Below are 13,352 nucleotides of genomic sequence, written 5' to 3' on the forward strand. Positions count from 1 at the left end.
AGCAGGAGGTGAAATCACCCTCTTCTGACCCTCCAAATTCCGGATGATCCCCCAGAAATGTTGTAGAGTCCAATGACACCAGGCTGTTTCTTCAGGAGGCATAGACACTTTATTGCATCCATATATATGTGTCCAGTTGGAATAGTTTCCAAAAGACTGAACCAACAACAAAAGGAATCCACGCAGAGACATTCTTCCATCTAAAAGCAAACTAATTGGTTACATTTCACTACAGTGTTAAACAGGCGCAGTAATTCTTTAACTATACAATTGCTGTCATCTCCTACTCTAAAATAGACATACTTCTGCCCTCCTTTTTACAACAACCCAGCTTACTTGCATTAACTCTGAGCCGCCGTAGCTCAGTCCATCAGAAGTGGCGCAGGCTGCTCAATGCCGCCAGATGGAGAACGGAGGTTGTGCTGTTAATGTCACCAGCAGCTGCAGAGTGTGAGAGAAAACATGCAGGGCGCCTCCGCTATAGGAGGCCGAGCTCCATGGTCAGGACTCTGAGGGGCTCTGTCTCTCGTGTTAGTGTTGGGGAATCAGGCGACCAGGATGGGGAGCAGTCAGAGAGCCGAGCGGGATCACAGCAGAGAGAGGCAGAGGAGCTTGGTGAGGTCACTTCAGAGTAAAAGACCCCACCACTTCTAGTCCAGAAAATACAGTGTATGTCACACACGCATGTATACATATCACACACTGTATATACCATCTAAACACATATACCAAATAGATGTTGTTAAACAGCACTAAAATAGTATGAAAATTAAACTTTAGAGAAATGCACACGTTTCATGGGAGTCATTTACAGTGTTTAACCCTTTCCTGACATTTACCCTAATGAAAAATGTCAGATTAAAAAAAAACTGCGGTCAATAAGATCAAAGCAAGCTGCGAGAGGAAGGAGTTAAAAGCTAAAAACGAAAAACCTGCAAGAGTGAATAGGCAGCGTCACACACCCTTTTTGGAAGCATTTCTGACCCTAAAAACATAACTAAAAAAGCTTGAAATTTCCTCACTTGTGTTTTTTAGACGGCTTTTTTGGGTGTCTTTTTAACGTCACATTTTTACATGCTTTTTTTTTTTCTACAGAGAAGCCTACATGAAAAAAGACCAGAAAAATTGTTAAACCTGCAGCCTGCCATGATTGCAAAAAATGCTTCTGACCCCTAAATTAAAAATGAATGGTCACAAAACATGTAGTGTTTGTATTAAATTTCAATATTGACCTACAACTAACAGGTACTGCTGTATCTTGTCTCCACTTGAAATACGGATAGAGATATGGGTTGGGTGACAGGGAATGGGCAGGTAACGCAGATGTGCTTCCCGCCCTTGTCAAGTCTCCCCGCCCATGTTCTGTGTTTCCCCAGCCGGCTTTGCAATCTCCAGTGGCGAGGCAACTGGCAATTTGCCTGGTGATACAGCATAATATCGCCCTTTCCGGCTTCTGTGACTGTCCCCGGCCTAGGTCTAGCATAATCTCTGTTCCCGACTCCTGTAAATCTTTCCACCGCTCTGCCTTGTGCAGTTGTAGCTCCTGCGATGTTACTGTCCCCATTGCTCTGCGTTGTACCATTGTGGCTCCTGTGCACTCGCTGTCCTCGCCGCTGTGGTCTGGTCACTCTGCAGTGCCCCATGAGCCCGCCCCGCAGTCACCATTGTTGGATGGATAAACGGCTCCACCGATGTAAACTGCAGGAAGATTAGCGGCACTGCGGTCCCCCGCTGTGAATCTCCGCGCCGGCCTCCCTTCTCCCCTGCAATGTGTCCTGCTGCCATTCCCCACTGTCACTCTTGCTGTCACTGTCTAGCTTCCCCTGGACCAGATTACCTTCAAACTCTGGCAGAGCTATGATCTGACATACTGCCACAGGAAGAGACCCAGCCGAAAACAGGTTGGGAGCTGAGGGGGGCATTATCAGGGCCGTAACAAGGCATTACCTCTCACTAGGCAGTTCTCCACCCATATTTGTGGTGGAGACCAGATACAACAGTACCCAACTGACTGCTGTTATTCAATAGCTGAGAGCTGCCTCTGATTGGTCCCTGCAATCAGCCAATCAGAGGCAGCACTCACCCATTCATGCATTCATGAAGGGGTGAGTGAGAGCTGCCTCTGATTGGTGAGGGCTGTGACCAATCAGAGGCAGCCCATTCAGCAGGCGGGGATTTTAAATCCCCTCCTGCTGACTACTACACAGAGCAGTTCAGGAGAACTGCTGGCCGGAGGCGGCTGATCTCCGTCTGCAGGGAAAAGGTGAGTATATATATATTTTTTTTTTTTACATATTTTAGGATGTTTTTCAGGGAAGGGCTTATATTTTTTAGCCCTTCCCGGAAATTCATCCCGCGCTCGCCAGCAGCCCATTGCTTTCAATGGAGCCAGCTGTATTACCGGCTCCATTGAATTCAATGGGTGAACATCGTTCTTCTCTGCCACAGCTGTAACAGCTGTGGCAGAGGAGAATGATCTTTATGTATATGTTCTCAATGGGGTCGGCGCTGCTGCCGCCGGCCCCATTGAGCGCATATATAGAACACAGCGATGCGCAGAACGCAGATAGGCGCGTTCTGCGAATCGTTGTGTCTAGAGATGAGCGAACGTACTCGTAATGAGTACTTACGCACCCAAGTACCGCCATTTTCGAGTACTTCAGTAATCGGGCGTAAAGATTCGGGGGGCGCCGGGGGGCGGGGAGAGGCGCGGCGGTGCGGGGGGAGCAGCGGGGAACAGGGGGGAGCCCTCTCTCTCTCCCTCTCCCCCCCACTCCCCACTGCTACCCCCCGTGCCGCCACGGCGCCCCCGAATATTTACGCGCGAGTACTGCTGTACTCGAAAATGGCGGTGCTCGGGTGCGTAAGTACTCGTAACGAGTACGTTCGCTCATCTCTAGTTGTGTCCTATAATTGATCGCACATCCACATAAAAAGCGGAAATGTGACCGATCCCATTGGGATGCATTTGGTCTATAGATCTGCAGATCGCAAGAGCGTCTGCAGATCGGACCAAAAAACGGTCGTGTGACCGAGGCCTGAGGGTGACTACCCACTACAGTTTTTTTTCCCCCTGCGAAATTAGCAGCATTTTCTTTTCTGCAGGGGTCTATGGTAAATTGCGATTTTGCGCGTTCGCGATTTTAACATTACAAGTCCCATAGACCCCTGCAGAAAAGAAAATGCTGCGAATTTCGCATGGGAATAAAAACTGTAGTGGGTTGTCACCCTTAGGGCTCCCACCCACTGGCGATATTTTCTCCACTGCGATGTGATTGTAAAGTTAAAGTGCGAGAAAAAAATCATCATGACGCCGGGGATATCTGCATCACGCCGACATATCGCCAGTCTTTTCAATGGGGCCAGCGGCAGCAGCGCTAGCCCCATTGAAAAGACATGGAGAATGCCGGGGACTTCTGCCATAGCTGCGAAAGCTGTGGCAGGAGTTTCCTTCATCCCCGCGGGGACCGCAGGGATGAAGGAATCCTCTGCCACAGCTGTCACAGCTGTGGCAGAAGTCCCCGGCATTCTATTTCATTGCTTTCAATGGGATCGGCACAGCTGCCGATCCCATTGAAAGCACTGCTTTGGCAAGCCCTGTGGAATGATTATCGGGGAAGGGGCTTGAAATATAAGCCCTTCCCCAATAATCATCAATAAGTGTGAAAAAAAATGTAAAAAAAATTATAGCCAATCTGCACAGCCCTTTCAGGAGTCGGGGATTTTTAAATCCCCGACTGCTGAAAGAGCTCAGTAGCAGTTCCGGGGAGCCAGCAGGAGGACGTGGCTGAGAGCAGGAGAGGTGAGTATAATTTTTTTATACTCACTTGGCAAGGTTATTTGTACGATGGCCTAGGTCAGAGATTTGCTTAGAGATATCATGAAATGCTGATTGCAGCTCGCCCTGAAACATTTTTTTTTACGTGGTTTAAGAGCATTGAGTCTGCAGTGGAGAGGTCTGTAATTTGGGTGTTTTTCACTGGTTCACTAGCTTGGAATCAGAGTTTTGAGGAGAGAGAGCCATAGCAGCGGAAACAATAGGCTGAGATCCTGAGAAGAGTTCTGGAAGGGTACTTTGAGCTGACATTGTAAGCAATTTTTTTCTGTTCTCTGTTTGTTTTTGTCATTCTGAAGCCATAACCTGGAGGGAATAGCTTGGGGAGTGATGATTGAAATATTCCAGTCAGCTGTCTAGGACAGAGTCAGGGCACAGATCAAGGGAGAATGGCAGTCATCCCAAAGGCCATGTATGAGCTCATCCCATGGGGTGATGGAGGGGCTCAGGCCAATTACAGCATGGTTTCCTCTATTATTTACAAGATTTTTACTTGTTGCTTTACTGAGTGATGACCGGAGGCGGGAGCCTGATATGTCCATGGTGGTTATTGGATTATTTTTCTGGGGAGGAAGGGAGGAGGGGATCCCACTGCTTTTTCAGGAGGCAGTCCTGCACTGATTTATTTGTCCTCTCCTGTACATGCTCGTGTGTGTTGCAGATGATGGGGGTCTATTCTTGCAGGCCACTTCAGTCTAGCAAGAATATATTGTAAGATGTTGTTCCCTTAGCTGGCACCTGGGTGGTAGCAGAGAACAACAAAGTCCTGCCAGCTGAAGACCGGGTTTCTATTTCTCCCCTCACTAATGGGGGGAGGCCAGGCAGCTTCACCCCTCTGGGCTATAGGTGTTGTATACCCAGGGGTACTTCACTGAGGACTGCCCTCCTTCCGTAGTTCCTCTCCCCTGCTACTTCCTTTCACTTTTTGTGCCCTCTCTCTACCCCCTGCAGCTGCGGGAGTACAACAGGAGGGACGCTGTCCGCTGTCCCCCGGCTCAAGATTGCGGCCGCCTGACGGGGAGGGAGTGGGGAGTGTCTGATCGCCCCACGGTCAGGCTCTTCCTGGAGATGCAGCGACTTAAGGAAAGACGGTCCCGCTTTGCAGGGGGCCCGCTGCAGCAGGGGGCTCACACTAGATGGTGTCTGCTCGGCTGGCGATGATGGTCTTAGCTTCCTGGGGTACAGGGTTGTCCAGGAGGATGCAGTGAGCTGCACAGGGGGCCCGCGGTGGCTGAGGCCTCACAGGGCAGAAGCTATCGGATGGAGCTGCCGCTGGCGTCAGTGTCACCCGGCCACGAGGAGCTAGGAGCAGGCTGCAGCTTCAGCAATCTAGGAGCCTCTAGCTGGTCCCCACTCTGGACCACCTGATGAGGAAGGCTTAGGCTGGGTTCTCCTCGGGTGTTAGCACCCGATGCTCGCCCTTGCGGGGATGTTCGGGCCTTGCGGGCGCAGTGGATCTCCGGTCTGTTTGGTCTCTAAATGTTCCCCTAAGGCCTCATGCCCACGGCCAGGTCGGATCTCGCTGCGAGATTCATGCAGTAGGAGGCGACACATGCCCTGGCATTGACCTCAAACTCACTCGCCCGGCATCTTCTCCTCCGCTCTGCAGAGCGGAGCCGGCACATCATCAGTGACATTTTTGTGTGGGCTTCTGCGAGGCCCGCACAGAAATAGAACATGCCTCCATTTGTTTACTGCACAGATTTTCATGCGGTCAAATCGGGGCAGTGAGCATAGGATGGCATTAAATTAATGCCATCCTATGTACAGCGTGCCATGGCGAGATTTCAGTGGAAAAAAATGCTGCAGAATTTCTGTCCATGGGCATTGGGCCTAACGCTGGAGGGTAAGATGCAGGGCTTTGGGAGCCTGGCTCAGGTCCAGCAGAGACAGGATGCTGATAGATCTTGTAAGGCAGGGACAGAGCTCTTGGAAGCCCAACTGTTCACCATTCAGACTAGGCCACGCCCCCGTTCGTTTTCACAATTTTTAGCATACCTCATCACCCTCACAATGGTGCGGTGCATTCAGAAATCATGGTAAACTATCCCGGCAAAATGCGATGCCGTGTGTGAGAGTGACCTTAAACTGTCAGGTTTGCACCATATTTTCCTGATGCGGCTCTGACAATTTAACCCACGAAAGATCTCTGAGACTGAGCTCTAGAATTCTGCTGCAGATTCTTGTGTGCATTCGCACGTGGATGTAACCTCTGTTATGGGACAGATCCATGTGCGGCCGCATGACGTGGTTTCATCACCAAGAAATGACGGGTCAATTATCTTTCCCGCAGTGCAGACTTGAAAATCTGCACAAGGAAACATCTGAATGATCCGCCTCCTGACTGTCTGTTTAACAACTAGTTAAATTGTCCATAGACTGTAAATCCAGGAGCATCTTATCTTATAACCCTACAGCTGTTCCTCCTTTACTCCTCCTGGAACTGTATGATAAATACCTCCTCGGTGCTGAGACACATAGCAGTAGTGCGCCGCTCTTTACTGCTAATCATGTTTTGGGACGCACGGGTTCCACAGGTAACCTTTACCGCCTCGTGTTTTATCTGTACGAGCCTCACCGACAAACTGCATTAAACAGCTGATACAATTTGATGTAGCGTCAGACAGGACATTCTCGGACCCTGAACCTCCAGCCTCACGCTGCGTCTATTTACAGATAATTCACTGAAAAGGAATGAAATCCATACAAAGATCCTGGTGGCAGTGATTATACACTTCCATTATAGGAATCCCTACTGCAGCATACAGAAGTAACTACTGGATGACAAGAATTCTCCCCACTTATCTGTCATGGCGATGATACTCCAGCCGGGGGATCAGCTGATGCCTTCACTTACTGACAGGTTTATGCCCAAACATGGAATGAAAAAGGCACACTTCTACTGCACCTCCTGGCACATAGCTCCGCCTCCTGAGGGCCTCTGCCTCACTCATCATGATGTATTGGTGTTTCTATGGGATCTGCCTGCAGGGGCGCCACTGATCTCCAAAGGGAGGGCAGGATTTATGTGCAAACAAGGTCAGCAGGATGTCAGCATGTCCCTGGCTGCCTGACATACATCCAGTAGCCGGGGGAGAGGAATATTTTTGTATAGGGTCCCTTCCGTTAAACGTCAGTGACGTACGGCAGATTTGACAAATATTCCGGTAATCAGGTCTCCCTTCTGCCTGGGAGTCTCCCGGATGTTACTGGAGAGTTGGCAAGTCTGTAACAGTCTTTACTTCCTCCTGTGATGTAAATGTGACGCCTTAGAAACAGGGGTCAGAAACGCTCTTTTCTCCTTAGGGAGAGCAACTATATACTATAAACTAAGTGAGGAGACTCAAATGGCCACGCACGCTCCTCTGGGTAATATGCAAATAAGGGAGATGGAATAAATCCTCCACAGTGCCACCTATTGAAAGGCAGCATTCCTTCGAGTCAAAGTGGGACTTTTTATACAAGTCTTGTTACAATGACTGGGAATCAAAAGAAAAGCCAGACTCCTACTGTACACTGATGATGGGCAATAACCCGGAAACAGCTGTATGTACATGGAGTCTGGCTTTGCTTTTGATTCCCAGTCATTGTAACAAGACTTGTATAAAAAGTCCCACTTTGACTCGAAGGAATGCTGCCTTTCAATAGGTGGCACTGTGGAGGATTTATTCCATCTCCCTTATTTGCCTTAGAAACAAATTCACTAATCATTTATTTCCTCTTTTACATTAAGGACATCGGAGATGCATGTTCTAGCAGCAGTGAATGTGACAGCGGGTGTTGTGTCATTGACCTTGGGACTTCCAAAACCGAATGTGCACTAAAACAACCGAAATTGAGATGCATCGGCCCGGTGAGTACCTGCATGCCGCTGCTGTCCTGGTTTCTCCTCCGCATACAGTACAAGGTCTCATTCGCACGGTCTATAATCCGTCAGATCCGCGTCAGATTTATCCACGTAGATCTGACTGTTTAACCCTCGGTGGAATATTGCGGCTGAGCTTTGGGGTTCTGTGATCTTTTTGCATACAGATGGATTTATCTCCTGGCGGCGGGACAAATCCATGTGCGCCAGCAGATCTCGTCTCCGCGTGAATTGTCAGGACAATTATTTTTGCTGCATTACGGATTTGAAGATCTGCATGAAGAAAAATCTACTGTATGAGCTACAGCACAGATCTGCGGAGCAGCGATAGAACACTAAAATGGCGCATTTCACCGCAAAATCGGGTGTGGAATCTGTGCTCAATTCAGTGGCAACATTCTGCCATGAGAAGGAGACCCGAGAGCCGTCCGTCCGTCTGCAGACAGATCTAAGTAACTATTTGTATTGGCCATAAAATAATGATCCTGGAGGATCGTATATGATGATGTTCCTCTATTACTCCTCCTGGAAGTGGATGAATAAGTACACACTCCGGGTACTTGTACACATAACAATAGTGTATGACGCTTTGTTTGCTGCATTTTCAATGCAGTTTTTGGGCAGACGGGTATCACAGATAAAACATGTTATAACCGCGTGTTTCATCTGTACAAGCAATAAGCCTTAGTGTTAGCCAGCAGAGCAAAATGTGCTGCGATGTAACGTCAGACGGGACGTTCTCGGTAACAGGACCCCCGGCCTCACGCTGATATTACATTCTCCAAACAAAAGAAAACAACCAAACTTACTGATCCAAAGATAGAAGGGTAGGAACACCCCAGCTCCCCGCAGCAGGCAGAAATGGTATATGGGGGAGGGACACCGGTGCAGAATACTGATGTATGACCGCTCTTACACCGATCGTACACTGGAGGGCTGCTTAGTATTATACCTGCACATATATAAGGCTTGTATAGGGTGCCAGTCTCAAAGATACGTGTAGTGCACCATGCAGGGTTACAGACTATTAGTGACGCCCCTACTATTATATCAGGCGGGCTGTCCTGTATATCCTAAGTGTACAAAGCACTGACACCCTGGGCCCCCCGCAGGAGGGGGATTTTTGGAAGCCATACCCCCCTCCTCTCGAGTAAGTGCCGTTCTCTCTCTTATGAACTTCTTGTGACAAGTCTGGTTTCATGCTTTACAGTTCAAGAGCGCAGAACTTTTTTATTTACAGTTTTCTTCAATTTTCCTCTTGGGGGAGATCCTCTATATAGAGAACCCCCAATTGGCTCTGCAGCTCTCCCTATTTCTAGAGGATGTGAACTGTCCAGCAATTAACTAATTGGTGACCTGAAGGTAGGGTCGGGACATCGACACAAAAATATCGATAGGCAATAGTATCGCCTATCGCTGAACAAACTATCGATTATTGTAAAATATCGGTGGGAAACTATCAATATTTCGATATATCGACTTTTTAAAATGCTGTATAAAAATAAAACTGGTTTAGGGTTAATAAGTCACAGTGGTATAGAAATCTATATATGAATTTTGAAACCCTTCACAGATATAGATAAAAATTAATGACGTTTATTAAGTTATTTAAAAGGACATGGGTTTACACTGACAAAAACACACACACAAATGAAAAACAAGAACAAGGAGAAACCAAAGAATAGGACCCTGGTTTATAGTAAACTGGGAGATTCAGCTCTTTGATGATAAAGAGGTAAGTATATTTATCCCTTTTGGTGTATGATTGAATAACCTTGCGGGATTATTGTGGACATAGCTTGTTGATGAGTGGATGATATCCAGTACGTCAAATCTAGATACACCATTCGTGTTGGAATATCCTCAAATCAGGTATGTATATGTCCTTAGATGGTTGAGAAAAAAATATCTATCTAGACCTCTATTTGTATACTGGATCCCCAGTGGTGCCACATTTAGTTTGAAAGTAGTTTTATCCGGGGTCTGGTCATGGTGCACTTAGATAGTATTATTGACCAGGTCCCACAAAAACACACTCTTCAAATGCCAGAATTGGCTCTGGCGTACGGTAGGTGGAGATTTACCAATTAATCGTTCGCCAGAAGGTAATGTAGTGGCGTCTAAAAAATAGACTTATGCTCGGAGATGGACTCAGGTAATATAGTAGCGTCTAGAAATTAGACTTATGCTCGGAGATAGGCTCGACGCGTTTCCCTATCCAGTTTATTGGATAGTTCCTCAGGAGCAAAAGGTACGTATACCATCAATGCATATTTAGTCCTTTTACTGTGGACCATTCAAGACCAGGGTTGGTAAAAGAGAGAATTTCTCAATTTTTTCGATGAATTATGTCACCGCTTTCTTGTTAGAAGAATGCCAAAAAATATATAGTATGCATTCCAACTCTTTCTCTTCTGGCTAGGTGTACCCCTCAATTGTTTACATTGGCTGTTGAGTCGATCGGTTTTTGGATATAACCGTCGGTCCAATCAGTCATTAAGTGAAAGTAGACTAGAGCCAGGTAAACTTTGGTATATATCAGTGGTTCAGCAGGAAATTGCCCTCGTCTGAATTAGCACCGATATACCCTTGGTTTTCTATATATCTGAATGCTCAGTCTTTTAATTAAATTATTGAGAGGTTAAATAAGCAGGGCCCCCACAGGTTAGTGAATGGCACCTGTTTTATCGGTGATATGGCTATCTGTCAGTTTCTACATAGCCAAAATATCACTCGATAATAATACTGCAATGCTCAGAGGGCAGATAGCAGAAAAAAACCCCAATTGGTAGTTACAGGGTTAACGCTCGGCAGAGCAGTTGCGGTTGTAATTACAAGCTCAGCAAAGCAATTGCAGAAAAAGCCTAGACAGAAGGACAACACCACCCCTAGAGATTAGCCCCATCCACAGTCAGATGGGACCTGGGTTAGTGGTCCAAATAGGGAGAGAAAGAGATAATGCCTGCGGCTCTGGTGGTGAGCGGCCGGCTATAAGGTGGTGAAGCTAATGTCAGGGGTTTTAAAGGGATCACTCCTCCTCTAGAAGGGAGGGGAAAGACTGGGTGGCCTATCAGAGCCTTAGGTGGGCGGTCCTATCCGCACTTGTATACTTCTTAATATATGTAGCCATAAGATGTTCGCTATTTATTGATTCCCCAACACTGTAGTTTAGGGCAAGGTTACCGGCGGTCGAAACTGCAGAAACACTGCAGTCGATCGCCGTTACTGGCACCCGATCGCTAGCCACGCTAATAGTGTTTTCACTTCCGCGTTCCACCCTGGAACGCTCAGCCCGATGCGTGATTTACGTCACCACGCTAACGGACCGCCCATTGGTGTAACGCGGTGACGTTAGTAACGTGCCGCATCACCGTGGGCGTGGTCTAGGCGGGACGTGAAAGGCAGCAGCGCTCCAGGCTGGAACGCATTGCACGTAATATAGTGACGTCACCGCGTATATATATAGAGGCGGAGTTACTGATGTTGATCATAATCAGGCAATTTAGGCTATGAGTAAGGGATTCCTATAATATTGTTAATAAGTCTCTAGATATAAACCCCTTTTATTTTTGCATCATAATATAATAATGCCATTGTCCATGTATATTCAAATATTAGGCACCTATATCTATGACTTCTGACATATCAAATAGGCATCAATGTAATCTGACTGGATTTATATCTGACTAAGCTAGTGCTGAAACTACTATATTATATTATATATATATATACTCTATATAACTTACTATGAGCTATAACGTACACTGGCGTTATTCCACCGATGGGTCCGTTTCTATACATCACCTGGACCAGTTTGCCCCGCCCACTGTATGTGACTGTTTGTCACCAATAACGCTCTCTAAGCATTTGAGGGCAGCGATGGTGACGTAGCCGGCGCAACACGTGATGCGTTCCAGCCTGGAACGCATTGGTTACGTAGCTGCGGCGCAGCTTATCTGATAGCCATTAACGCGGTGACGTCACTATATTACGTGCAATGCGTTCCAGCCTGGAGCGCTGCTGCCTTTCACGTCCCGCCTAGACCACGCCCACGGTGACGCGGCACGTTACTAACGTCACCGCGTTACACCAATGGGCGGTCCGTTAGCGTGGTGACGTAAATCACGCATCGGGCTGAGCGTTCCAGGGTGGAACGCGGAAGTGAAAACACTATTAGCGTGGCTAGCGATCGGGTGCCAGTAACGGCGATCGACTGCAGTGTTTCTGCAGTTTCGACCGCCGGTAACCTTGCCCTAAACTACAGTGTTGGGGAATCAATAAATAGCGAACATCTTATGGCTACATATATTAAGAAGTATACAAGTGCGGATAGGACCGCCCACCTAAGGCTCTGATAGGCCACCCAGTCTTTCCCCTCCCTTCTAGAGGAGGAGTGATCCCTTTAAAACCCCTGACATTAGCTTCACCACCTTATAGCCGGCCGCTCACCACCAGAGCCGCAGGCATTATCTCTTTCTCTCCCTATTTGGACCACTAACCCAGGTCCCATCTGACTGTGGATGGGGCTAATCTCTAGGGGTGGTGTTGTCCTTCTGTCTAGGCTTTTTCTGCAATTGCTTTGCTGAGCTTGTAATTACAACCGCAACTGCTCTGCCGAGCGTTAACCCTGTAACTACCAATTGGGGTTTTTTTCTGCTATCTGCCCTCTGAGCATTGCAGTATTATTATCGAGTGATATTTTGGCTATGTAGAAACTGACAGATAGCCATATCACCGATAAAACAGGTGCCATTCACTAACCTGTGGGGGCCCTGCTTATTTAACCTCTCAATAATTTAATTAAAAGACTGAGCATTCAGATATATAGAAAACCAAGGGTATATCGGTGCTAATTCAGACGAGGACAATTTCCTGCTGAACCACTGATATATACCAAAGTTTACCTGGCTCTAGTCTACTTTCACTTAATGACTGATTGGACCGACGGTTATATCCAAAAACCGATCGACTCAACAGCCAATGTAAACAATTGAGGGGTACACCTAGCCAGAAGAGAAAGAGTTGGAATGCATACTATATATTTTTTGGCATTCTTCTAACAAGAAAGCGGTGACATAATTCATCGAAAAAATTGAGAAATTCTCTCTTTTACCAACCCTGGTCTTGAATGGTCCACAGTAAAAGGACTAAATATGCATTGATGGTATACGTACCTTTTGCTCCTGAGGAACTATCCAATAAACTGGATAGGGAAACGCGTCGAGCCTATCTCCGAGCATAAGTCTAATTTCTAGACGCTACTATATTACCTGAGTCCATCTCCGAGCATAAGTCTATTTTTTAGACGCCACTACATTACCTTCTGGCGAACGATTAATTGGTAAATCTCCACCTACCGTACGCCAGAGCCAATTCTGGCATTTGAAGAGTGTGTTTTTGTGGGATCTGGTCAATAATACTATCTAAGTGCACCATGACCAGACCCCGGATAAAACTACTTTCAAACTAAATGTGGCACCACTGGGGATCCAGTATACAAATAGAGGTCTAGATAGATATTTTTTTCTCAACCATCTAAGGACATATACATACCTGATTTGAGGATATTCCAACACGAATGGTGTATCTAGATTTGACGTACTGGATATCATCCACTCATCAACAAGCTATGTCCACAATAATCCCGCAAGG

The sequence above is a fragment of the Eleutherodactylus coqui genome, chromosome 1 (assembly GCF_035609145.1).
Source record: "Eleutherodactylus coqui strain aEleCoq1 chromosome 1, aEleCoq1.hap1, whole genome shotgun sequence".
Lineage (NCBI taxonomy): Eukaryota > Metazoa > Chordata > Amphibia > Anura > Eleutherodactylidae > Eleutherodactylus > Eleutherodactylus coqui.